The 27,413-nt window shown below is 42.2% G+C and overlaps 1 long non-coding RNA gene across 3 annotated transcripts in view; it reads left to right on the top strand.

Moving 5' to 3' along the window:
* LOC102153718 overlaps positions 1-27,413 on the top strand; it is a 47,194-nt gene that overhangs the window by 14,733 nt on the left and 5,048 nt on the right. For 2 of the 3 annotated variants that reach the window (XR_005367748.1, XR_005367747.1), the window contains exon 3: positions 17,899-17,980. This is a non-coding gene — a long non-coding RNA (uncharacterized LOC102153718). Of the gene's footprint in view, positions 1-17,898; positions 18,022-27,413 lie in introns of all 3 variants that reach the window. The other variant, XR_005367749.1, reaches the window with a different exon arrangement.

Raw genomic sequence — 27,413 nt, 5'->3', positions numbered from 1 at the left:
CAATGTCATCCAACTGCAGTCACCATGTTTTATGGTAGACCCTTGGAACTTAACTCATTTAAAAAAATATTTTATTTATTTGACAGAGAGAGGAGAGCAGGAGAGAGAGAAAGAGAGAGCACAAGCAGGGGAAGTGGCAGGTGGAGGGAGAGAGAGAAGCAGGCCCCCCAAGGAGCAGGGAACCCAACTTGGGGATTGATCCCAGGACTCCAGGACCATGACCTGAGCTGAAGGCAGATGCTTAACCAATTGAGCTACCCAGGTGCCCCTCATTTTTTTTTTTTTTTTTTTTTTTTTTTAAGATTTTACTTATTTGAGAGAGAAAGAGATAGCACAAGCCAGGGGGGAGGCAGAGGGAGAGGGAGAAGCAGGCTCCCTGTTGAGCAAAGAGCCCAACACAGGGCCCAATCCCAGGGCCACTGGATCACAACCTGAGTCCAAGGCAGATGCCCAACTGACTGAGCAACACAGGCACCCCCAGAACTTAACTCATTTTATAGCTGAAAGTTCATACCTTTTTACCAACCTCTCCCTCCTCCACCCCCAACCTCTACCTCTGGCAACTACTTTTTTACTCTCTCTCTCTTTCATTTTTTTCCCCTTCACACCTTAAGTGACACTGTGCAGTATTTATCTTTCTCTGGTTTGTTTCACATAGCATAATGCCCCCAAGACCTATCCATGTTGTTCTAAGCGGCAGGATTTCCTGCTTTCTCATGGCTGAATAATATTCCCATATATATAATCACATCTTCTTTATTCCTCCACTGATGGACATTTAAGTTATTTCTCTATCTTAGCTACCGTGAATAATACTGCAGTGAACATGGGAATGCAGATATTTCTTTGATATCTTGTTTTAATTTCTTTTGGATTTATATCCCGAAGTGGGATTGCTGGAACATATGTTAGTTCTATTTTTAATTTTTGGAGGAAACTTCATGCTGTTTTCTTTCCATAGTGACTGAAATTTACGTTCCCACCCATGGTGCACAAGGATTCCATTTTCTCCATATTCTCATTAATGCCTCTTATTTTTTGTCTTTTTTTTTACATTTATTCTATGCAGAATTTACTCCTGGGCCATAAATTTTTGCTTCTTCAGTTTCTTCTGGAATATATTTTTCTGTGCAAACTCCTCTTCTGGTTTAGGAACAATCCTACTCTTTTTCAGTAAGGATCATCTCAATGTGGCAGGGAGAGCACATGTTTGGGTTAATCCGACCTGAGCCCTGTAAATTTTACACCGCATCTTGGGGGCTTTGTTCACCTGGATGTGCTCAATGACCAGAGAATCTACCTCTAAACTCTTAAGATCAGGACACCTGGGTGGTTCAACCATTGAGCATCGGCCTTTGGCTCAGGTCGGGATCCTGGGGTCCTGGGATTGAGTCCTGCATCGGGCTCCCCACAGGGAGCCTGCTTTTCCTCTATGTCTCTGCCTTTGTCTCTGTGTCTCTCATGAACAAATAAAATCTAAAAAACAAAATCCCTTAAGTTCAGCATTTACTCTCTGCATTTTTAAGCATGAGCAGTAAAAATTCAGCACTGACCCAGTCAGCTCCACTGTTTGACCTGGGCACACCTACCAACTCCACCATTGTAGGGAAGGAATGACACATGCTGCTTCTGCGAAGTGACATCTTTCAGATACTTGATGGCTTTTCAGATATGCATACCCTTGATGGCCTGGGCAGTTTCATGTGTGTTCGTAAAGTGAGCATGAAGATTTGAACCTCTTGACTTGCATGATTTGGTAGGGTTTTCTGGATTAAGCGAACAGAGAACCATTTTCAGAGGTAACCTCAGGCCACTTAGAGGAAGAGCATCTTTTGCCTTTTTTGATGATAGCCATTGTAATAGGTGTGAGGTGGTTTCTCATTGTGATTCTGATTTGCATTTCCTTGATAATTAGTGATGTTGAATACCTTTTCATGTACTTGTTGGCCATTATATTGTATGTATTCTTCGGAAAACTGTCATTCCGTTTCTCTGCTCGTTTTTACATCAGATTTTTTTTTTTCTATTGAGATGTATGGGTCCTTTATATTTCAGATATGACCTCTTATCAGATACATAGTTTATAAATATTTTCTTCATTCTGTAGTTTGCTCTTTTCAATTGATTGTTTCCCTTGCTCTGTAGAAGCTCTACAGTTTGATGTGGTCCCACTTGTTTATTTGCACTCTGGTTGCCTTTGCTTTTGGTGAATAATCGAAAATATTGTTGCCAAAAAAAAAAAGCTTACCTCCTATGTCTTCTAAGAGTTTTATGATTTTGGGTCTTAGGTTCAAGTCTTGAATTCATTTTGAATGGATTTTTGTGTATGGTGAGAGATAGGGGTCTAGTTTATCTTTTTGCATGTGACTGTCCAACTTTCCCAGCTTGATTTATTGAAGACTCCCCTTTCCTGATTGTGTGTTCTTAGCTCCTTTGTTGTATATTAATCAACCATATATGCATTAAGTTTATTTATGGGGTCTCTATTCTGTTCCATTGATTTAGGTGTCTGTTTTTATGTCAGTGTCACACTATTTTGATTACTATAGCTTTGTAATTTATTTTGTAATCTATAGATGTATATATATATATATTTTTAAGATTTGTTCATTTATTTTGGGGGGGAGGGGCAGAGGGAGAGGGAAGAGAGAAGCTCAAGCAGACTCCTTGCTAATTGAGGAGCCCAACATGGGGCCTGATCCCACGACCCTGAGATTGTGACCTGAGCCAGCAAAATCAAGAGTGGGCTGCTCAACCAAGGGCGCCACTATTTTGAAGTATATTTTGAAATCAAGAGGTGTGATGCCTTTAGCTTTGGTCTTCTCAAGATTGCTTTGGCTATTTGGGGTCTTTCATGGTTCCCTACAAATTTTGGGATTGTCTGTTCTATTTCTGTGAAACATGCAATTGGAGTTTTGAGAGGAATTGTTTTAAATCTGTAGATTATGTCAGGTTTAATCCGATAGGTAGTGAAACGGAATAGAGAAGCCAGGCAAAAGTTGGTCAAAAGAGGCTTTTCATGGGACACTCTCTGGGGGAGGTTCCACGGCCCACAGGGGAGGGAGAGATGCGGGAAGTCTTGGGGGGGGGGGGGGGGGGGAGTCACGCCCAGGCAAACCGCAGGAGGTTCTATAAAGAGTTTTCAGTGGGAAGATGGGGCAGGGTGGCATTCCGATTAGGGCAAGGGTTACAGGTCTTTGTAAGATAAGTTAGGTAGGGCGGCAAGGTGGTCTTATTGGGAGGTTGCCGGCCTGGGATTGCCGTTTTGAGGTCCCCAGTCTTGCCAGCCCAACAGACTGCTTTGGGTAGTATGGACATTTTAACAATCTCAATTCTTCCAGTTGATGAGTACAGATATCTTCCCATTTATTTGTGTCTTTTTAAAAATATTTTATTTTGTTTATTTGGAAGAGAGAGAGAATGAATGGTGAGGAAGAGCAGAAGGAGACAGAGAGAGAGAGAGAAGCAGACCTGGAGATCATGACCTGAGCCAAACGCAGATCCTTAACCGAATGAGCCATCCAGGTGCCCCTATTTTTGTCTTTTTCTATTTCTTTCATCAGTTTCTTATAGTTTTTAGTATACAGATCTTTCACCTCTGGTTAAATTTATTCCTAGATAATTTGTTCTTTTTGATGCAAAAAGATTTCCTGGTGGGGTCAAGTAGTATTTCATGGTTTTGATTTGCATTTCCTTAATGACTAATGATGTTAAGCATCTTTTTGATGTAGTGTGAGGGTTGGGGTTCAGAGCTGACAGCCAAGAAAGAATTTTTCCTCAGTACAAATAAGGTGGTTTTATCAAAGCAAGAGACCAGACCCTGAGCAGAATGAGCTGCTGCCCCGGGATTGTGAGGAGCAACTGATTGTATACTTTAGAGTTAGGTGAAGTAAAAATAAAGGCAGGTTTTCTTTTTTTTTTTTTTAATTTATTTTTTTATTGGTGTTCAATTTACTAACATACAGAATAACACCCAGTGCCCGTCACCCATTCACTCCCACCCCCCGCCCTCCTCCCCTTCTACCACCCCTAGTTCGTTTCCCAGAGTTAGCAGTCTTTACGTTCTGTAGCAGTCTTTACGTTCTGAAGGCAGGTTTTCAAAAGGACTTTCATATGCTAAAGAAGACTCACAGGACCCTGGAGGCTTAGGTATTGTTAAAGTTAAGATTGTTTTTCCCTCTAGCAAAATATTAACATTAAGACAATTGGGAGTTTCCTAGAAGAATAATATAATCTGCTTGCCTCAAGTATTTGTCAATGGGCTGCAGATTATAAGGTCATTTAAATTTTTCTTTCTCTTTGGTTCCCCACGTCATTTCTTGCTCTTTTTTTTTTTAATTTTTTTTTTTATTTTATTTATGATAGTCACAGAGAGAGAGAGGCAGAGACACAGGCAGAGGGAGAAGCAGGCTCCATGCACCGGGAGCCTGATGTGGGATTCGATCCCGGGTCTCCAGGATCGCGCCCTGGGCCAAAGGCAGGCGCCAAACCACTGTGCCACCCAGGGATCCCCTCATTTCTTGCTCTTATTGGCCAATTGTAGGTCTTCTGTGGAGAAATACCTCTCCAAATGTTTAGGATAGGTTTACTTCTAAATAACAAACTGTGGGTGTAGCCCTTTGTGGTTCGTGCTTTATTGGGGGTTTCATCTTCTAGAATCCATACTTTGGAAAGCCCTGGCTGTAATCTGAGTCTCAGAATCCACAGCTCAGGGGGCACCTGGGTGGCTCAGTGGTTAAGTGTCTGCCTTTGGCTCAGGTTGTGGTCCCGGGATCCTGGGATGGAGTCCCGCAACAGATTCCCCACAGAGAGCCTGCTTCTCCCTCTGCTTATGTCTCTGCTGCTCTTTCAAATGAATAAATAAATAAAATCTTAAAAAAAAAAAAAAAAAAAAGAACCCACTGTTCAAATTCACTTGGTTTGACAATATTCTAGCAGTGAAAACTGTTTCACTGGTCTACCTGTCTGATTTTCTGCCTTTGTTCAGTTTCTGGTCTGAACATTCCTCACTTTCCTCTCAACTCATGGATGCATTCAAGAGGATTTATCCTCCCCCCACCCCCCCCCCCCGCCCCCAGCATTTTAGTTGTTTACAGTGGAAAGTTTCAACCTTGACTCCTATCTCACCATGTTACCAGAAACAAAAGTTGAGTTTCTTGAAATTTAAAAAATCTATTTCATGGGATGCCTGGGTGGCTCAGTGGTTGAGCATCTGTTTTCAGCTCAGGGTGTGATCCTGGAGTCCCGGGATCGAATTCCGCATTGGGCTCCCTGCATGGAGGCTGCTTCTCCTCCTTCTGCCTGTGTCTTTGCCTCTCATGAATAAATAAATAAATTTAAAAAAATCTATTTCATATATACATATATTTTTTTAAATAAATAAACAAAAATTATAAAAAAATCTTTCTTTTCAGTTCATTTTGGGATGCTCTCTTGGGCGAGGTTCCGTGGCCCTGCAAGGGAGCAAAGCCGGGGAGGTGGCGGGCAGGAAGTCGCGCCCAGGGGAGGGCAAGTGGGCTTTCTAAGCAGGGAGGGGTAGGGAGTTGTGTGTCTGTAGGGGTGATAGGTATTAGGGCATGTACTGGCAGACTTCGGGCGGTCTGCTGGTGGTGGGAAAGTTCCGAGGTGGGGGCCATAAGGTGGAGGGTCCGCTGCCATTTTGTTGGTGCCTCCCGATCCCCTTGATCCCACCAGCCCAACACTATTGACCTACTATCATTCATTATTTTTTACTTCTGCCTTTTCTAGGACTTCCTATAGATGGAATCATGTAGTACAGACTCTTGGGCCTGACTTCTTCCATTCAGCACAATGTTTTGGAGATCCATCCACATTCTTACATGTGTCAGTGGCTCATTCCTTTTTTGTTGCTGAGTAGCAATCCAGTGTTTAGATATATCACATTCAGGTAATTTTTGAGATAAGATTTCTGCATATTACAGGGCAGAGAAAAAGTCAATAAACAGAGGAAGAAGGGATCTATTAACGTGGAAGATTAATATAGACAATTTCTGCTGTATGTCCTTTTTTTAAAAAAAAAAAAGATTTTATTTATTCATGATAGACATAGAGAGAGAGAGAGGCAGAGACACAGGGAGAGGGAGAAGCAGGTCCATGCAGGGAGCCCGATCCTGGGACTCCAGGATCACGCCCTGGGGTGAAGGCAGGCGCTGAACCGCTGAGCCACCCAGGGATTCCCCCCCCGCCCCCCCCATATTCTTTATTAAAGAAAGTCTGGAGATGCTGGGGTGGCTCAGTGTTTGAGCGTCTGCCTTTGGCTCAGGGTGTGATCCTGGAGTCCTGGGATCGAGTCCCACATCCAGCTCCCTGCATGGAGCCTGCTTCTCCCTCTGCCTATGTCTCTGCCCCTCTTTCCGTGTCTCTCATGAATAAATAAAATCGAAGAAGAAGAAGAAAGAAGAAAGAAGAAGAAAAGAAAGAAAAAGAAAGAAAAAGAAAGAAGGAAAGAAAGAAGGAAGGAAGGAAGGAAGGAGAGAGAGAGAGAGAGAGAGAAAGAAAGAAAGAGAGGAGAGAAAGAAAGAAAGAAAGAAGAAAAAAAGAAAGAAAGAAAGAAAGAAAGAAAGAAAGAAAGAAAGAAAGAAAGAGGGATCCCTGGGTGGCGCAGCGGTTTGGCACCTGCCTTTGGCCCAGGGCGCGATCCTGGAGACCCGGGATCGAATCCCACGTCGGGCTCCCGGTGCATGGAGCCTGCTTCTCCCCCTGCCTGTGTCTCTGCTTCTCTCTCTCTCTGTGACTATCATAAATAAATAAAAAAAAATTAAAAAAAAAAAAAAAAAAAAAGAAAGAAAGAAAGAAAGTCTTCCCATCTGTTTCTTCAGTCCTTTAAATCAAGATTTAAAGGACTGAATTTTGCTTTCAATGCTAATGAAATTCCAGATCCTGGCCTTCAAAAGCAAGTCTCAAAATTTTTAACAAATGTATCTGTGAAAGAAATTGTGACGTCGCCTCTTCCTTATTGCAACAGAGGGAGCAATAGGATTCTGCATTACCAAACTAGTTCAAAGAATCCCATTTGACAAGGAATTAAACTGGGAACCTTTGTAAAAATGTCAGTCTTGTTTACCATTTCTATTTGTGCCGATTGGAGACTTGATGACTACTTATATCTATTATCAACTTGCTAAGTTCTCTCTTAACTTAAATATATCCTTGGAAGTATAATTTGAAGAAAGGGATCATATAAGACTTTTGTCCTGGAAAATTACTTGCAAAATAAACTTATAATTCTATTTTTTTAATTTTTAAATTTTTATTTATTTATGATAGTCACAGAGAGAGAGAGAGAGAGAGAGAGAGAGAGAAAGAGGCAGAGACACAGGCAGAGGGAGAAGCAGGCTCCATGCACCGGGAGCCCGATGTGGGATTCGATCCCGGGTCTCCAGGATCGCGCCCTGGGCCAAAGGCAGGCGCCAAACCACTGCGCCGCCCAGGGATCCCGCAAAATAAACTTATAATTCTAATTAGTTTTCTTACTTGATCATGCGTTGGGTTTATTGCCCCAATAATATTGTGCTATTCGGTATTTTTATGTTCCTAAACGCAGCAAATACTCTAAGTATAAATACTGTCTCCTCAGATAAGAAGAAGATGATTGGCATAATGCAAAACATAAAAACCCCTAACTGTGCTAGGTTTTTATTTTTACAAAAAGATTGAGTCTGGTTTCATTTAAATTAATACCAAAGAATGAGAATAATTGTGAAAGAAGCGCCCTCCAGAGGCAGGAAAGCATTCAAATCATTTACACTTAAAATAGTACTTGGTTACAAAATTACACAATCACATGTGCCAAGAAAACATAATTCATTTCCTGTAACTGATTAAATCTTAACAACTCCAATACCACTAGTGGGTTGGTACCTTAAACTTGCCAATTAATAGGATTGCCATGTCTTCTGGTTTCAACAGACTGTTTGTGGCAAAGCAGCTCCTTCAGGTAAATTCTAAAGTCTTTTTTTTTTTTTTAAGATTTTATTTATTTTTTCATGAGAGACACAGAGGGAGGCAGAAACATAGGCAGAGGGAGAAGCAGGCTCCCTGCAGGGAGCCCAATGTGGGACTCGATCCTAGGACCCCGGGTTTACGACCTGATCTGAAGGCAGGCACTCAACCACTGAGTCACCCAGGTGTCCTTAAAGTCTTGAGATTGTCTCCTCCTCTTCTTTCTGATATGTCTCCTGGAGGGTGAAATGGCTGTGTGGCCTCCTCTAAATGGGGAGAGAGAGTCTTACATATGCTCTCACAGAGTCTCTGGCGCCTCTGGTTCTGAAGTTTTCCTTATCTGGCTTCTGATCGCTGGCAACCTTGTTGGCTACTACCCTTGTCTGCATGCAGTGAAGTGTTGGTTTAATCTCTTAGTTTAGTCATGACTCAGTGGTACCTCCACTGATCATTGTCTCTTATTGGCTCCCGTTGACTCTAAGGATCTCTCTGAGTCTTACCTATGTCCTTGAACCACCCGGGGTTCAAGCAGAAACATGATTCCTCTGAAACACAGTGGGGTCTCAGGAAATTTCGGAGGCTGTTTTATGCTCTCTTTGCCTAGCTAGGGCACATTTCTATGTCTACACTTCTACACTTGGCAAAGGAGGGAGGTGAAAAGATATGCAGGTTACCCACCCACCTCAAAACACAAGTTCTTTGCCTTACAGAGACTTCCCCCTTCTTCCCTGATTCAAAGAATTTTTTAAAAAATATTTTATTTGTTTGTTTGTTTATTTAACAGAGAATGAAAGAGAGAGTGCACAGGCAAGGCAGAGGAGCACAGGGAGAGGGAAAAGCTAGATCCCAGGACCCAGAGATCATGACCAGTGCCAAAAGCAGATGCTTAATCGACTAAGCTACCCAAGTGTTCCTCATAAAGCAAAGTTAAGTCAGAACTATAAAGCAGGGGATCCCTGGGTGGCGCAGCCGTTTGGCGCCTGCCTTTGGCCCAGGGCGCGATCCTGGAGACCCGGGATCGAATCCCACGTCGGGCTCCCGGTGCATGGAGCCTGCTTCTCCCTCTGCCTGTGTCTCTGCCTCTCTCTCTCTCTCTCTCTCTGTGTGTGTGTGTGTGTGACTATCATAAATAAATAAAAATTAAAAAAAGAAATAAAAAAGAACTATAAAGCAGATTCAGGATTCCAAACTCAACGAAAATTCACCATGTGATTAAACTTGGCTTCTTACACAGCACACAAAGCAGGACAGAAGACAAGCCATACAACAAACAAGATAACAGAAGAGTGAAAAAAAAAAAAAAAAGGGGGATCCCTGGGTGGCGCAGCGGTTTGGCGCCTGCCTTTGGCCCAGGGCGCGATCCTGGAGACCCAGGATCGAATCCCACGTTGGGCTCCTGGTGCATGGAGCCTGCTTCTCCCTCTGCCTATGTCTCTGCCTCTCTCTCTCACTGTGTGCCTATCATAAATTAAAAAAAAAAAAAAAAAAAGATAACAGAAGAGTATAGGAAGTGAATGAACCAAAAGCAAAGTCAGTCTGTGGGTGCCTCAGTCTGGTCCAGGTCAGCTCCTGGCACTTAACTGCTTCTAATGCTCAAGCAGTGAAGGGTCTCTGTTATGTTTGGGGATCAATCTGGCAGAGGCTTTGGCTTTGGCAGCAGTTGCCTTTTTTAAGTGGTCAGACATAGAAGGGTCATGTCTGAAGAGTCTGACAGTTTGCTGCCAAAATCCTTCCCTTTTTAAAGGGATTGAATCAGTTGCAGGTCCGGGCAGCCCTCCTCTGGTTCTGCACATTATCAGTTCTGGGGTTGTGAGGTGATGTTGTTGGTCTGGGCAGTATCTCCTAGATGGGGTACCTTTAACATTGCTTGACATAAGCTCCTGCTTGACATGAGAGACTCCATTTTGCTCTCTACAATAAGAAAAAGGGGTGCCTGGGTGGCTAAGTCAGTTGGATGGCCAGCTCTTCATTTTGGCTTAGGTCATGATCTCAGGGTCCTGGGATCAAGCCCTACTTGGGGCTCTGAGCTCAACAGGCAATCTGTTTGAGGATTCCCTCATCATCTCCTTCTGCCCCTCCTCTGCCCCTCTTTCCCTCTCCCTCCCTAAAATAAATCTTTAAAAATAATTGATAAGAAAAAGAAAGGCAGGGCACCTGGGTATCTCAGTGGTGGAACGTCTGCCTTTGGCTCAGGTCATGATCCTGGGGTCCTGGGATCAAGTCTCGCATCAGGCTCCCTGTAGGGAGCCTACTTCTCCCTCTGCTTATGTCTCCGCCTCTCTTGCTGTGTCGTTCATGAATAAATAAATAAAATCTTTAAAAAAAAAGATAAGGATAATTCGATGGAAAAGTAGGTAGGAGATTTCTTTTTTTTTTTTTAAGATTTTATTTATTTATTCATGAACAACACAGCAAGAGAGGCAGAGACATAAGCAGAGGGAGAAGCAGACTCTCCGCAAGAAGCCCAATGTGGGACTCGATCCTGGACCCCAGCATCATACCCTGAGCCGAAAGCAGACGCTCAACCGCTAAGCCACCCAGGCGTCCCAGGCAGGAGAATTAATAAATGAGTAAAATAAAATAAAACGGCACGTGCCTTATATGCTTTAGGAAACACATGTATACCAAAGGCCTGGGAGACCAAAGTATGAAAGGCTTTCACTTCATTGAGGCATTTTGTGATTTTGCATACAGCTGTCCCCTCCAAAATGAAGGACAAATTGCCTTATATGTGCTATGTACCACTAAATGAAAAAACAGAGAGACAATACTCAGGTGACCTAAGAGACAGTGTTTACCATACTTAGGTGTACTACTCTGATCTCCTTACCTGGTCACCTGAAATGAAGCCACATTTGAGTGGGACTCAGAGGAAGAGAAGTCTCTGCAGCTGGTCTAGTCTACAGTGCAACTTAGTCCTTTTGATCCCTTTGATATGCAGTGTTTGTGGCAGAGGCACTATATGGAACCTGTGGCAAGTTCTGACAGGAGAATGATAACAGAGGCCCTTGACTGTGACCTTTGACAAGTAAATATTCTCTCTTTGAAAATCAGCTCTTGGTTTATCAGCGCAGGGGTTTAGTGCCTGCCTTTGGCCCAGGGCGCGATCCTGGAGACCCGGGATCAAATCCCACGTCAGGCTCCCGGTGCATGGAGCCTGCTTCTCCCTCTGCCTGTGTCTCTGCCTCTCTCTTTCTCTCTCTGTGTGACTATCATAAATAAATAAAAATTAAAAACAAACAAACAAACAAACAAACAAAAAACCCCAGAAAATCAGCTCTTGGCTTGCTGTTGGGCGGTGGACACAGAATTGCCATGGAACTCAAGCTGCTCATCACGAGCCCTGTAGTCCTCCTAAATATGAAGCTGGGTATCATCAAATAGAAATGATCTACATAAGGTGATGCTTGAGCAGATCCCGACGACCCAAGTGGCTCACAGTACCCGTACCCCTACTTCTACTGCGTTACTGCTTCCATTACTGTGACCTGATTAGATGTGTCCTGTTAGCAGTTGACTGTGATGGAAAGACATCTCTATTAGTCTATAGCTACTTTACCTGATATGTTGGCATTAGAAATAAATGGACTGCTGCACTCTTATGGCCCCAAATTGAGGATGTTGGGTGTAGGCAGGACTTCAAGAAATCCATCTATGTAGTTTTCCCAAAAGGAGAGAAAGCCAGAGGCAAAAATCTGCACTGATTCTTGGACAGAGGCTAATGGCTTGGCTAGATGGGGAATTAGAAGTAATATTAAAAGGAAGTCTGAGAGGAAGAACATAGATGAGACACTCAGAAGGGTCCCAAATGTGAGACTCTGTCAGGCTTCAGTTGCAGATTGCAGATATCACTGTAGTTGAAGGGGAAAAGGGTGTGCTATTAGGGATTAGGTGGCTTATACAATAGTTGAAAGGGTTAGAGGAATAAATTTTACATGGGGCTTGTAAGACCAACTTCCTGCCCCTAGACTCTCACCAATTCTTCTATGGTTGGGTAAGCTATAGCTGCCACCACAGGAAACTATCAAATTAATGAACTAGTAACCACAGAGCTGGTTTTTCTGCCATGATCCACAGCAGCAAAGTAGATACTCATACCCCAGCAAAGTAGTAGAGATTCACACTCTCCTCCTCTGTACTTAACTCGGTTAAGTCAGGTTTGTTTTTAAGATTTTATTTATTTATTCATGAGAGACACCCAGACAGAGGCAGAGACATAGGCAGAGGGAGAAGCAGGCGAGGAGCCCAATGCAGGACTCCACCCTGGGATCCTGGGATCACACCCTGAGCTGAAGGCAGATGTTCAACCACTGAGCCACCCAGGTGTCCCAGTCAGTCAGTTTTAAATTCAAGTCTCATGTAATTGCAAAATCAACAGATTCTTCATCACATCTGGAACCCTAACTGCAACAGGATCTAAGACTCAGCTTTAGCTTTCCAGACCATGTGTGTTGAGCCAACCAATCTATTATAGTGAGAATATTGGTGTCCTAGGTATAGAAGAGGCCTGGTTCTAAACAATCTAAACAAGTAGACAACATGACCTGTTCTGTAAATGGTGTCCAGCCTTTACTCTAGTTAGCCTAGAGCTCTCTATGAGCTTATGAACAAAGTGGTCATGGGGTGATTGATGGGGTTATGCAAGGGCTCAACAATATGGACTTTCTCTTACTAAGACAGACCTAGCTAGTTCCAACTTGGACCCCTTCCCTTAAGGAGGGAGAACTAATATGTCTTCACTATAGAAGAAACTTATTTTGGATTTCTATATATTTTCCCTGCCTACCATACTCTGCCAGCACCACCATCCGGGAAGTTATGGAATGCCTTATGTATGTATCAAGATGACATTCCACATATCACTGCTTTTGACCAAGGGAATTCACAGTGAAGGAAGTAGGGCAGTTGGGATATACAATTTAACCCCATGGTACTCCTTTGTCTTATTGTCTATTTTAGCTGGCCTTATAATATAGACCTTATTGAAAATAAGTCTTAGTTATTTGGCCAATCAGAAGACAACATCTAGGGCAGCCTGGGTGGCTCAGCAGTTGAGCGTCTACCTTTGTCTCCGGGCGTGATTCCAGAGTCCTGGGATCAAGTCCCACATCGGGCTCCCTGCTTCTCCTTCTGCCTGTGTCTCTGCCTCTCTCTGTGTGTCTCTAATGAATAAATAAATTTAAAAATCCTAAATAAAAGAAGACAACATCTCATAATATTAGAGTGGTATGCTATAGAATGTGCCACACACTCTGGACCAGGATCAACTGTAATGGAGCTACTTTTTTCTTTTTTCTTTTTCTTTCTTTCTTTTTTTTTTTTTTTTTTGAGCTACTTTTTTCATACCCAGAATTCACAAGTGGTGCCTCTTACAGTGACACTTGTATCTGTAAGAAATCACCACAAATTTAGTGGCTCAAACCAACACATTTATGGTATTACAGTTCTGAAGGTCAGAAGTCTGAAATGGTTCTCACTGAACTAAAATCAAATGTCGTTATGGCTGTATGACTTTTGGAGGTTTTAGGGGCAAACCTGTCTCCTTGCCTTTTCCAACTTCTAGAGACTGCTCACATTCCTTGGCTCATGGCTCCCTTCCATTTTCTTTTTTTTTTTCTCTTTATTAGGTTTTTATTTTAATTCCAATATAGTTAACATGCAGTGTTATATTGGTTTCAGGTGTACAATATAATGATTCAACACTTCTATACATCACCCTGTGCTTATCACAGCAAGTGCACTCCTTAATCCCCATCACCTATTTCTCTCATCCCTCCACTCATACCTCCCCCCTGGTAACCATCAGTTTGTTCTCTATAGTTAGGAGTCTGATTCTTGGTCTCTCTCTCTCTCTTTTCTTTGCTTGTTTTGTTTTTTAAATTCCACATGAGTGAAATCATATGGTATTTATCTTTCTTTGTCTTTTTTTAAAGATTTTATTTATTTATTTATTTATTTATTTATTTATTCATTCATTCATTCATGAGAGACAGAGAGAGAGAGGAGCAGAGACACAGGCAGAGGGAGAAGCAGGCTCCATGCAGGGAGCCTGATGTGGGACTTGATCCCAGGTCTCCAGAATCATGCCCTGGGCTGAAGGCGGCACTAAACCGCTGAGCCACCCAGGTTGCTCTATCCTTCTTTGTCTTATTTCACTTAGCATTACACTCTCTAGCTCCATCCATGTCATTGCAAATGGCAATAGAGGGGCACTGGGTGGTTCAGTGGTAGAGCATCTGCCTTTGGCTCAGGTCCTGGGATCGAATCCCACATCGGGCTTCCCACAGGGAACCTGCTTCTCCCTCTGCCTATGTCTCTCTGCCCTTCTCTCTGTGTCTCTCATGAATAAATAAATAAAATCTTTAAAAACAAAAAACAAGAAAACTCCACAAATAGCAAAAGAGAAATAAAAACAAAAATAAACTATTGGGACTATATCAAAATAAAACCTTCTGTACAGCAAAGGAAACAACAAGACTAAAAGGCAACCTACTGAATGGGGGAAGATATTTGCAAATGACATGTCCAATAACAGGTTAATATCCAAAATATATAAAGAACATATACAACACCCAAAAAACAAATAATCCAATTTAAAAATGAGCAGAAGACATGAACAAACATTTCAGAAGACATACAGATGGCCAATAGAAACATGAAAAGATGCTCAACATCACTCATCATCAGGGAAATGCAAAGCAAAACTACAATGAGGTATTACCTCAAACCTTTCAGAATGGCTAAAATTAAAAACACAAGAAACAGTAAGTATTGACAAGGATGTAGAGAAAAAGGAACCTTCTTACACTGTTGGTAGGAATGCAAACTGATAGCCACTGTGGAAAACGTGTGGAGGTTCCTCAAAAAGTTAAAAATAGGGCAGCCCAGGTGGCTCAGTGGTTTAGTACCACCTTCAGCCCACGGAGTGATCCTGGAGACCAGGGATCAAGTCCCACATCAGGCTCCCTGCATGGAGCCTGCTTTTCCCTCTGCCTGTGTCTCTGCTTCTGTGTGTGTGTGTTGTGTGTGTTTGTGTGTGTGTGTGTGTCATGAATAAATAAATAAAATCTTTAAAAAAAAAGTTAAAAATAGGTGTGCCTGTGTATCTCAGTTGGTTAAGTGTCTGCCTTTGGCTCAGATCATAATCTCAGGATTATGGGATGGAGGCCTGTGTCAGCCTCCTTGCTCAGCAGGGAGTCTGCTTCTCCCACTCCCTCTGCCCCTCTCCATGCTCATGCTCTCTCTCTCAAATAAATAAATAAAAGTTAAAAATAGAACTACCCTACGATCCAGCAATTTCACTACTGGCTATTTACCCCCAAAGTGCAAAAACACTAATTCAAAGGGATACGTTGGGATCCCTGGGTGGCGCAGCGGTTTGGTGCCGGCCCAGGGTGTGATCCTGGAGACCCGGGATCGAATCCCACATCGGGCTCCCGGTGCATGGAGCCTGCTTCTCCTTCTGCCTGTGTCTCTGCCTCTCTGTCTCTCTCTGTGTGACTATCATGAATAAATAAATAAGATCTTAAAAAAAAAAAACAAAGGGATACGTGCACCCTTATGTTTATAGCAGCATTATTTATAGTAGCCAAATTATGGAAGTGACTCTCTTCCATTTTCAAAGCCGGCAATGGTTGGTCAACTCTTTTTTTTTTTTTTTTTTTGGTCAATTCTTTTTCATGCTTCATCATTGACATTGAGTCTTCTGCCTCCCTCTGTCATTTATAAGGTAAAATGTGATTACATTGGGCCCACCTGTGATTACTTGTGATTACATTGGGCCCACTGGATAATCCAGGATACTCCCCTCCATCTCAAGGTCAACTAAATAACAATCTTAATGCCAGCTGGATCCTTAATACTTTTGCCATGCAACGTAACATATTCACAAGTTTTAGGTATTAAGATATGGCCATCTTTGGGGACTGTTATTCTACCTACCACATCATCAACTCTGAACTCTGCTAGGGAAAAGTTTGACCAGTTGGCACAATAGAGAGGGTCAGATTGCCACTTGGCCACTTTGGGCTCCTCACTGCAATGGGTCAACAGGGAAAAATAAAATTAACAGCATTGATTGGAATCATTAATCCCAATTTGCAAGAATAAATAAGTTTGTAAATACATGATGGTTCAAGGAGCATATAGATGGGACCTGGAGGGCCCCCAGGGGTACATCCTTATATAGCATGTCCAGTACTAGACATTTATGAAAGACTCCTTCAATTTCTTGTATAAGCAGGACCACCAAGGGCTTGGATCCTTCAGAAATGAAATTTGGGACACACTGGGGAAAGCTGAAGTTCTGCCCAAAGGCATAGAGAACATGGACCAACTAGAGAGGGCAGAGGTCATAAATTCCTACAGTCTTCTGCCATTAGTTGTGGAAATGAGAACTATAGTCTCCACCCATATTTCCTTCCTTAATTTTTCCTAAGTATATTCATCTATCTAAACTAACTTCTCTTTTAATTCCTTTCTCACCTTTAAAAAAGTTTATTATTTATTTAGGCAATCTTTACACCCAACCTGGGGCTTGAACTCATGACCCTGAGATCAAGAGTTGCATGCTCTTCCAACTGAGCCAGCCAAGTGAACCTCTTTTCCCACCTTTTTTTTTTTTTAAGATTTTATTTATTTATTCATGAGAGACACAGAGCGAGTGAGCGAGAGAGGTAGAGACACAGGCAGAGGGAGAAGCAGGCTTTCATGCAGGGAGCCTGACACGGGACTCGATCCCAGGACCCCAGGATCACACCCTGGGCTGAAGGCAGGCGCTAAACTGCTGAGCCACCCAGGGATCCCCTTTTCCCACCTTTTGAAAAACATAAATGCCATAATTGGTGATTGATGACTTTACAAGTTAGTCTTGTCATGAGCACAGTATGAAGGCGCACACATAAGTTGTGGCTTTCCACAATGTTAGCTTTATTCAATCATAAAGCAAAGTTAAATCAGAACTATAGGGGATCCCTGGGTGGCTCAGTGGTTTAGCCCCTGTCTTCGGCCCAGGGCATGATCCTGGGGTCCTGGGATCACAGCCTGGGATCCCTGCGTGGAGCCTACTTCTCCCTCTGCCTGTGTCTCTGCTTCTCTCTCTCTCTCTCTCTCTCTCTCTCTCTCTTTCTCTCTGTGTGTGTCTCTCATGAATAAATAAATAAAATCTTAAAAAAAAAAACTATAAAGCTAGTTCAGGATTTCAAACTCAATGAAAATTCACCATGTGATTAAACTTGGCTTCTTACACAGCACACAAAGCAGGACAGAAGACAAGCCATACAACAAACAAGATAACAGAAGAGTATAGAAAGTGAATGAACTGGAATGCCTGGGTGGCTCAGCGGTTGGGCGTCTGCCTTTGGCTCAGGGTGTGATCCTGGAGTCACAGTATTGAGTCCCACATTGGGCTCCCTGCATGGAGCCTGCTTCTCTCTCTGCCTGTGTCTCTGCCTCTCTCTCTCTGTGTCTCTCATGAATTAATAAAATTTTAAAAAGTCTTAAAAAAAAAAGTGAATGAACCAAATGCAAAGTCAGTCTGTGAGTGCACAGTTGAGATAGGCCTCAGTCTGGTCCAGGTCAGCTCCTGGCACTTAACTGCTTCTAATGCTCAAGCAGTGAAGGGTCTCTGTTATGTTTGGGGATCAATCTGGCAGAGGCTTTGGCTTTGGCAGCAGTTGCCTTTTTTAAGTGGTCAGACATAGAAGGGTCATGTCTGAAGAGTCTGACAGTTTGCTGCCAAAATCCTTCCCTTTTTAAAGGGATTGAATCAGTTGCAGGTCCGGGCAGCCCTCCTCTGGTTCTGCACATTATCAGTTCTGGGGTTGTGAGGTGATGTTGGTCTGGGCAGTATCTCCTAGCTGGGGTATCTTTAACTGCTTGCGTCATTGCTTGACACAGGCCCTTGCTTGACATGAGACTCCATTTTGCTCTCTACAGTCTACAGAAATATCAGGATAAGCCTGGGCAGAACTAGGAGAGAAGTGGGCATCAACAGACACTGGACTTACAGCTGGATGCAGTGAGTGTTGAAACCTGAGGTTGTCTTTTTGGGAGGAGGCAGTAAGTGATTTCATGTGTATAAGGGATATTTAGGGGCACCTGGGTGGCTCAGTCAGTTAAAGCTTCTGACTTTGTCTTAGGTCATGATCTTGGGGTCCTGGGACTGAGACCTGTGTCATGCTCGCTGCTCAGTGGGGAGTCTGCTTGTCCCTCTGCCCCTCCACCTGCGTGTGTGCTTTCTCTCTTTCTATGTCTCAAAGAAATAAATAAAATCTTAAAGAAAGATGTATCTACAGTGTGTTAGAATTACTTTTTGGAAGGCTAAAGGAGAAGAATGTATGTGGATAATAGCAGGAGGGATTTTCTGAGACTTGTTCTCTACATTTCTTTTTAAAGATTTTATTTATTTGACAGAGAGCACAAGCAAGGGGAGCAGCAGGCAGAGGGAGAGGGAGAAGCAGGCTCCCTGATGAGCAGTGAGCCTGATGCGAGGATTAAGGATCATATCATCCCAGGACCCTGGGACTTGATCTGGAGCTGAAGGCAGATGCTTAATCAACTGGGCCACCCAGAAGTCCCTGTTTCTCATCAATACTGTGAACTGCACAATTTTCTTTTTCTTTCTTTCTTTCTTTCTTTCTTTCTTTCTTTCTTTCTTTCTTTCTTTCTTTTCTTTTCTTTTCTTTTCTTTTCTTTTCTTTTCTTTCTTCTTTCTTTCCTTTTTTTAAGATTTTATTTATTTATTCATGAGAGACATGGAGAGAGAGGCAGAGACACAGGCAGAGGGAGAAGCAGGCTCCCTGCATGGAACCCATGGAACCCAAAGTAGGACTAGACTAGACCTGGGATCATGACTTGAGCCAAAGGCAGACGCTCAACCACTGAGCCACCCAGGTGCCCCCACAATTTAGTTTCAATCATTTTATTTTCTGTTTGAGTTAGCCAGAGTTGAGACTTCTTGCTTATACCTAAAAAGCCTTATTGACACAGCCTCCCAGCCTGTCTTATCCCTCCCCTTATCTCTTCACACCTATCAATTTCTTATTCCTAAAACACAGAAAGAATAAGATCACCTTATTTTGTCATGCAGAAACCTCCAAAGGCTTCCCCACTACTCACAGGGAATACACTAGAGTCCTTACTCTGAGATGCAAGGTTCTCACCAGGCTGATGTCAAGCTGCCTTTCCAAATGCATCTTTGCCTGTTCCCTTCTAAAAGTCCAGTGAGATTGTCTCTGGGGACTCTGAGAATCGCCAAGAACGTTGCAATATAATCTTTTCTCAGGATAAAGGAGTATAACCTTTGACCACCCCAGTCCTTAAGAAGGTCTCTATATGCAAAACTTACAAACAAATTACAAACAATTGTAACAATTGGACTTAATGATTCACTGCCTCATGATTTATCTTTTTTTTATTGTATTCAAAGAGGGCTGCAACTACCCCTATGGTGACATCAGTCTGTACTTTCTAATTGATTAAGTTCTTCTTTCCAGCTTATCTCTCTTAAGTCAGGCAAAAGACCCTGCAAGCAAAGCAACCCCTGATGAGAATGGAAACTACCCCCCAAGCAATAAGGACTGCCCTGAGCCAGGGAAACCCTGTGCAGTTGACTCTGACAGTGATCGACCTGCTCTTTCCTGCCCACCTGCATGTACCGACTGACTTTCCCCCCTCATTTTCCTTATATAAACCTGGAAATATTGTTAGCACTTTGGTGACAGTCTTTGAGATGCTAGTCCATGGTCTCCCTGTTGGTGGCTTCACCAAAATACATTCCTTTCTTGTTTTACCACCACTCGTCTCTCTCTCCCTTTGGATTTTGTCAGCAGTTGAGTGGCCAAACCTGGTGTGTTTGGAACCCCAGGAGCCAGGTGTTCTTGTACCCCTGTGCCCCAACTACAGTATCTTGAACAGCCACAGAAAAAAACAAAAACAAAAAAATACCCTCTAAACCCTATGAGCTTTTCAAAGATAGGGACCATGTCTTTCTCATCACTGTAGACAAAAACCTAATAATGTTCTTGGCATCTATTATTATTAGAATTTTAAACAATTCAGGGATACTTAATTTTTTTTCTTTTTACAAGTAACAGCGTGGATTTGAGCTTGTTTAAACTAAAAATGAAATCAATTAGATGGTGTAATGGTTGATTTGCTGTGTCAGCCTGGCTCAGCCATGGTGCCCAGATATTTAGACAAACATTATTCTGGATGTCTTTGTGCAGGTGTTTTTTGGATGAGATTAACACTTAAATTGGTGGATTTTGAGTAAAGCAGATTACTTACATAATGTGGCCTCATGCAATCATCTGAAGGGCTTAGTAGAACAAAGTGGCATCACCAAACAAGAAGGACTTCTGCCAGCAGACGGCCTTCAGACTTGAAGTGCAGCTCTTCCCTCAGTCTCCAGCTGCTGGCCTACCCTGCAGACTTCGGACTTGCCAAGCCATCACAACTGCATGAGCCAATTCCTTAAAATAAACCTCTATATATATCCACATCCTGTTGGTTCTGTTCCTCTGGAGAACCCTGACTAATACAGAAGGTTATTAGGTTATTGTGTGTGGTATGAAATATATTTGGCCTTTTCTAGCACAAAGTCCCTAAAACTCCTGGAATTTCCTGATACGAGTGTCTGGTTATTCATAAGGTGACGTAGGGTAGGACCCTAGATAGACTTAAAGTGGGGCTGGTCATGAGAAAGACCAAGTGATTAGAAAGTTGGAACTTTCAGCCCCACCACTGACCTCTGGGAAGGGAAAGGAGAAGGCCTGATGATTAAATTCTATAAACTCTTTAATTAGGAGATTAGCTTCTGTGTTGGTTAAGTACATCTGCATGCTAGAAGGGTGGCACACCTCAGTGCCATGAAGATAGAACCTCTTGTGCTCAGGACCCCTCTAGACCTTGCTCTTGTGTACCCCTTCATCTGGCTGTTCATCTGTACAACTTATAATATCCTTTATAATAAGCTGGTAAATGTAAGGAAGTGTTCCCCCCAGCTTTGTGAGCCATTCTAATAAATTATCGAATCTGAGGAGAAGGTTATAGGACCCCCTCATTTATAGCCAGTCAGAAGCACAGGTGACAACCTGGACTTGTGAATGGCATCTGAACTAGGGACAGTCTTGTGGGACAGAGCACTTAGCCCATGGGATCTGACCCTAGGTGGACATGTCAGAATGGAGTTAAGTTTGTAGGATATCCAGTTGGTGTTCACTGAGAATTGGAAAATTGCTTAGTGGTGTTGGGAAAGAGTTATCCAGGATTAATTCCAGAGTTATCTCATGAAATCCAACTAAATTTTAAAAATTATTATTATTTTTAAATGTTTTATTTATTTATTCATGAGAGACAGAGAGAAAGAAAGGTAGAGGGAGAAGCAGGCTCCCTGTGGAGAAGGAGCCCAATGTAGGACTCAATCCTAGGACCTGGGATCACGACCTGAGCCAAAGATAGATGCTTAATCAACTGAGCCACTCAGGTGCCCTAAATTATTATTATTTTTATTTTAAATAGGCTCCAAGCCCAATGTGAGGCTTGAACTCATGACTCTCAGATCAAGAGTCTCATGCTTTACCAACCTAGCCTGCCAGACACCCCTACCAACTAAATTTTTAATAACTAGATCTTTTTTATTTTTATTTTTTTAGAGTTTACTTATTGACAGAGAAACGGAGCACAAGCAGGGGGAGCAGCAGGCAGAGGGAGAGGGAGAAGCAGGCTCCCCACTGAGCAGGGACCCTGATTTGAGACTTGATCCCAGGACCCTGGGATCACAACCCTAGCCAAAGGCAGACACCTAACCAACTAGGCCACCCAGGTGCCCAATAACTAGATCTTGAAAAGAAAAAGAGCTGAAGTAACTTCTGGAATATAAGCAGCTGGAGTTATTTAGACAATTGTCACTGATGTGACTCAGCTTATAATAGTTTTTCATTGGTGTCTCTCACTGATAAAACTCCTAGGAGAGACTAAGTGATTGGCTCAACTAGAATTGGGTATCTATCTATGTTTCAATCAGCTCTGACCATAGCACACAAATATGGTTGGAAATAACATATCTCTTTGGGGGGAGGCAGTTTTCAGAGAAGGATGAATCACTGTGAAGACCTCAACAAATTATGGCACACTGTGTGAAGAATATTATAATTTCATTTCTCAAGCTACATTTTCTTGGTCCCAACTTCACCATAAGTTCTTTGAGAACAAGAAAGTTGAGGTATAATTAATAATTCCTCAGAACTTAGCTCACACAACTAAAAATCTAACAGAGATCCAACCTATGTCTAGGTTGGATTCATTCTAGCCATGTGTCTGATGAACCAGTGGCAAGGGCCTGATAAACTAGGCTATGGACTGCCCTTGGGAATAACTCATTCTAAGGGAAGAGAGCATCTGACAGGTAAATTTTGACTAATGACAAAGTCTTTGTGATGACTAATTTTATGTATCAAGTTGATTGGGCCCTGTGGTGCCCAGATATTTGGTCAAAAATTATTATCGCCATGTCTGTCAGAGTATTTTTGGATGAGATCACATTTGAATCAGTAGACAGAGTAAAACAGACTGCACTCCCTAATGTGAGCGGGGCTTATCTAATCAGTTGAAGGCCTGAATAGAACAAAAAAGGCTGACCCTCCTGCAAGTAAGAGGAAACTACTGCCTGATTGTTTGGGCTAGGACATCAGTTTTTTTCTGCCTTCAGACTCAGCTGAAACATTGGCCTGCTGGCTTTTAAACTAGAATCATACTGTTGGTGGTCCTAGATCTCCAGCTTGCTGACTACAGATCTTGGGACTTCTGAATCTCCAGAACTATATGAGCCAATTCCTTAGAATCTGTCTCTTTTCTCTGTCTCTTGTTCTCTCTGTAGGCTCAGAGACCATGCCCTGTGGCCTCTCCAGCAGAGTGCTGGACTTCCTACATAGCACCTTAGGCTCCTCAATGCAAAAGCTTTCCAAAAAGGAGGAAATGGAAACTACCAGTTCTTTTTTTTAAGATTTTACTCATTTATTTGACACACAGAGAGAGCACAAGCAGGGGGAGTGGCAGGTAGAGGAAGAAGGAGAAGCAGGCTCCCCGCTGAACAGGGAGCCCAATGTGGGGCTCAGTCCCAGGATCTCAGGATCATAACCTGAGCCAAAGGCAGATGCTTAACTGAGTGAGCCACCCAGGCACCCCACCAGTTTTTTAAAGGCCAGGAACAGAACTGGCCCAGTGTCATCTCCACCGAACTCTATTGGTTAACATGAATCATAGACTAACCTGCATTCAGAGTTGGAAGGGACCACACAAGGCTATAATTATTAAGAAGTGTAGTTCATTGAGGGCCATCTTTGCAAAGCTACCACAGATAGTTTAGCTGGGTATCAAGTCTAAGTTGAAAATCATTTTTCACTCAGTATTTTTACTGCATTGTACCTACTGAGAAGCCAATACCACTCTATCCCAAATCCTCTGTACATGGCCTCCTTTTGTCTCTGGAAGATTGTAGGATATTCTTTTTATTGTCAGTGTTCTGAAACTTCCAGCCATCTTACAATGGGTCTTTTTCATTCATTGTATGTATTGGGCACTCAGAGAGACTTCCAATTTGGAGACTCATCCTTTGGTTCTGGGAATTTTTATGTATTATTTTATTTCTTTGATAATTTCTTCCCCTCTCTTATCTCTGATCTCTCTAGAGTTTTTATTAGTCAGACGTAAGATTTCCTGAACTGATCATCTAATCTTTTAAAGTTTTATTTTTCCCCAATGTCCATCTCTTTCGCATTTGTTCCACATTCTGGAGGGTTTCCTTGTCCTTAAACTCCACTCTTTAATGTAAATTGTTATTTTTCCCCTTACAGTTTTTTGGGAAATATTTATTTTATTTAATTTTTAGAGGGACAGAGAAAGAGAGCTTGCACAAGTAGGGGGGAAAGACAGAGGGAAAGAATCTTCAAGCAGACTCTCCACTGAAGATGGAGCTGGATGTGGGGCTCAGTCTCACTCATGATCCTGAGACTATGACCTGAGCCAAAACCAAGAGTCAGGTGCTCAACTGACTGAGCCACCCAGGCACTCCATTGGTCATTATAGTTTTAATTTCCAAATACCCTTTTCTGATTTTGTTTTATAGTCATTTCTCTTGTCTCATGGTCACAATACCATCTCATGTCTTTTTGAGGATATTATCTCATTTAGTTTTAATTTTCCTTTGGCTCTCTGTTCTTTGTCCCTCAGAGTTTCTTTTTCCTTTCTTTTTTTCTTTTTAAATATTTATTTATTGAAGTAATCTCGACACTCAACATGCGGCCTAAACTCATGACACCAAGATCAAGTGTCACACATTCTTCCAACTGAACCAGCTAGATACTCCCCTCAGAAATTGTTAAAAATTTCTGATGTTCAGGTTACAGGTGGTTCTCAGCTGGTAATCCTTGGCTGTAACTTGTATTTAAGAGAGAGACACTAAGAAGCTGAGTAGCTCTAGGTGCATGGCTTGGGCTTGTGGGTAAGTGGGCTTCATTGCAGAGTTCCTCAAATGTTGGTGTGTATACACCTTTTTTCTGGGGGTGATTCAGTTTCTTTAAGGGAGAGTCCTTCAGTCTCCTGGCTAGGAATATAGGCTTGCCTGCCTGCATTCTGGAAACAGGTTAAAAAAAGGATTGGAAGGTCTTGCCAGACTGTTGTCCTGTTTTTCAGTATGAAATCTCATCACCATGCTCTGCTATGGAGACTGCTCTAGAAATAACCTCCCATCTGTTGGGGAAGGAAGGGGGCAATCATCTGGCTACATGGGGGGGAAGAGGCCAAGGGATCCAACTACTCCTCATACCAACTTAAAACCCAATTCTACTATTTCAGTACCACCTCCAATCCCAGTGTTGGAGGTACCTGGGGTCTCTAAGATAATCAGATTTCTGTTTATGAATCATCTGGTCTCTTTTGGGACACCTCTTTGCATGCCTGTTTTCTGTTTTGCTGAGTCAGTTACCCATCACCATTTACTTTCTATCTTCCTAAATTTTGTTAACATCTCCTGTTGTTCTCATTATTCCTCTTATTTCCTTTGTTCTTGAATATTTGCCTTCTTAGTTCCTTTATTGTCTTTTTTCTTTTTAAATTGAGGTAACATTCACATAATAAAAAAATAACCATTTAATTTTATTTTTTATTTTATTATTATTTTTTAAAATAACCATTTCAAAGTGAACAATCTAGTGGAATTTAGGGCCTTCCTATCTCTGAGTAAGATTACATTCTGAGGTACTTGGGGTGAGGACTCTAACATCTTTTTCTGGGGCACACAATTCAACCCATAAAGAAGATGTGAATATTAGGTAGGAACTAGCAACATCTTCCACACTTACTTGGACAAAGAATCATTGGGTTGGGGCACCTGGTGGCTTAGTTGGTTAAGCATCCAACTCTTGGTTTTGGCTCAGGTTGTGATTTCAGGGTCCTGGGACCGGGCCCCATATCAGGCTCCCTGCTCGGCAGGGAGTCTGCTTGAAGATTTTCTCCCTCTCCCCCTCTCCCTACTCATGTTCTCTCTCTCTTTCTCTCTCTCAAATAAAATAAATAAATCTTAAAAAAAAAAAAAAAAAGGAATCATTGGGCTTGTCATGTGCAGCAAGGTAAGGAGGTTGTCCAGGCAAGGGTAGCCTGGGATTGGCATTAGAGCCCCTGAGGGAAAGGAGAGCTTCTATTTGATGTGGTGGCCCTGTGTGGGATGTCATAGGAGAGTGTTCACATTGGGGGATATTGTGCATCAGCCTGGAACAGGGTGTCAGAGTCCAAGTGAAATGAGAAGGGTATCTGCACAGGGGAAGGAATGGTGATGGCAGAGGGAGACCAGTTACATACAGAGAGACTGATCGATAAGTAAAGTTGTTGAGGATCCAAGTTTGTCAGTGTCACATAAGAAAGTAATGAATATGGAAAGGGAAGAAACTAGATTGAGCCCTGTGGAGTTATACCATAATTAGTGATACCTTTGTGAACTCATGTTATTCAAGAAGGAGATGATAGATAGATAGATAGATAGATAGATAGATAGATAGATAGATAAATAGATAGATATAGATATAGATAGATATGTAAATATAGATATGTATATATGTGTGTATATACATACATACATTTTCTAGTTCTGTGCACTGAGAAGGCCAGGATATGGTGATACCCCAATAACAATGAACACACCTACTACACAGATCTTGGATTCTAAGTATTACTTCTCACTGAAAGGAGCCAAGACTTCTTACAGGAATGTCTGACTCCACCACTGGAAAGAAGGAAAGTACAAGATAAGCTGAATATTTTGTCATGCCCAAAAAGAAGGAAGTACTCAAAGAATAATGGAAATGTGTCAAAAGAACACAGAATGGGGATCCCTGGGTGGCGCAGCGGTTTGGCGCCTGCCTTTGGCCCAGGGCACGATCCTGGAGACCCGGGATCGAATCCCACGTCGGGCTCCCAGTGCACGGAGCCTGCTTCTCCCTCTGCCCGTGTCTCTGCCTCTCTCTCTGTGTGTGACTATCATAAACAAATAAAAATTAAAAAAAAAAAAACACAGAATGGGCTCTCACTGGCAAAACTGGGGACAATTTGAGGATCAAAATAAACAATGATAGGAACAGATTACTGTTCATTGAATATAATCAGAAACCACTAGTCTATAGTTGGATAAAAGAATGAGTGGATTATATGATGAACAGGACATTTACAGTTTCAGATACTTCTCCACAAAATACTTACAAATTCCTAAAGAAAAAAGACACTTCACAGTAGATAAGCCTGGCAGATATCACCTTCATCAAGTGATGAAAGTACACCTTTTCAGCACTGGGAAAGAATGTTTGAAGTCTTGCACCACCTGATAGGATTCAATGAGAGGAACATATCATCCCTTCTATATTATTCCTACCAAAGATGTGTAACCTGAATCCAACCATTAGGAAATCCCAACAGAGCCAAATTGAGGCACATGAAATAACTGGCTTATAGTCCTTTAAAATACCAAGTCATGAATGTCAAGCAAAGAATGAACTGTTCCTAATGAATGGGACTAAAAAGATAAAAAAAATGAAATGCAGTATATGATTATGATCTGAATTTTTTTAGGACAACTGGAGAGTCTTGAAGAGAATCTGAGAATTAAGTGGTAGTTATATATCAATGTTATTTGTATTTACTGGAGTTATGTCCTGATTTTAGGAAAAACCTACTGAAGTACCCAGGAGCAGTGAGGCAACAAATAGCAATTTACTCTCAAATAATTCAAGAACAAAAAACCTCTATAATTTGTATAACTTGCAAAATTGTTTCCCAACCTTAGGTCAGGAATGGATTACAAGTATGTCAAGAAATTATTCCTTTCAGTCCTGAGTAAGAATAGGTGGAGACTAGGTAGATAGGTGGCTGGAGTGGACAGAGTCAAAGACAATGAAAAACGTAAA

The sequence above is a fragment of the Canis lupus genome, chromosome 12 (assembly GCF_011100685.1).
Source record: "Canis lupus familiaris isolate Mischka breed German Shepherd chromosome 12, alternate assembly UU_Cfam_GSD_1.0, whole genome shotgun sequence".
Taxonomy (NCBI): domain Eukaryota; kingdom Metazoa; phylum Chordata; class Mammalia; order Carnivora; family Canidae; genus Canis; species Canis lupus.
Note: the sequence above shows the minus strand (reverse complement) of the source record. Positions and strands in the feature narration are given on the sequence as shown.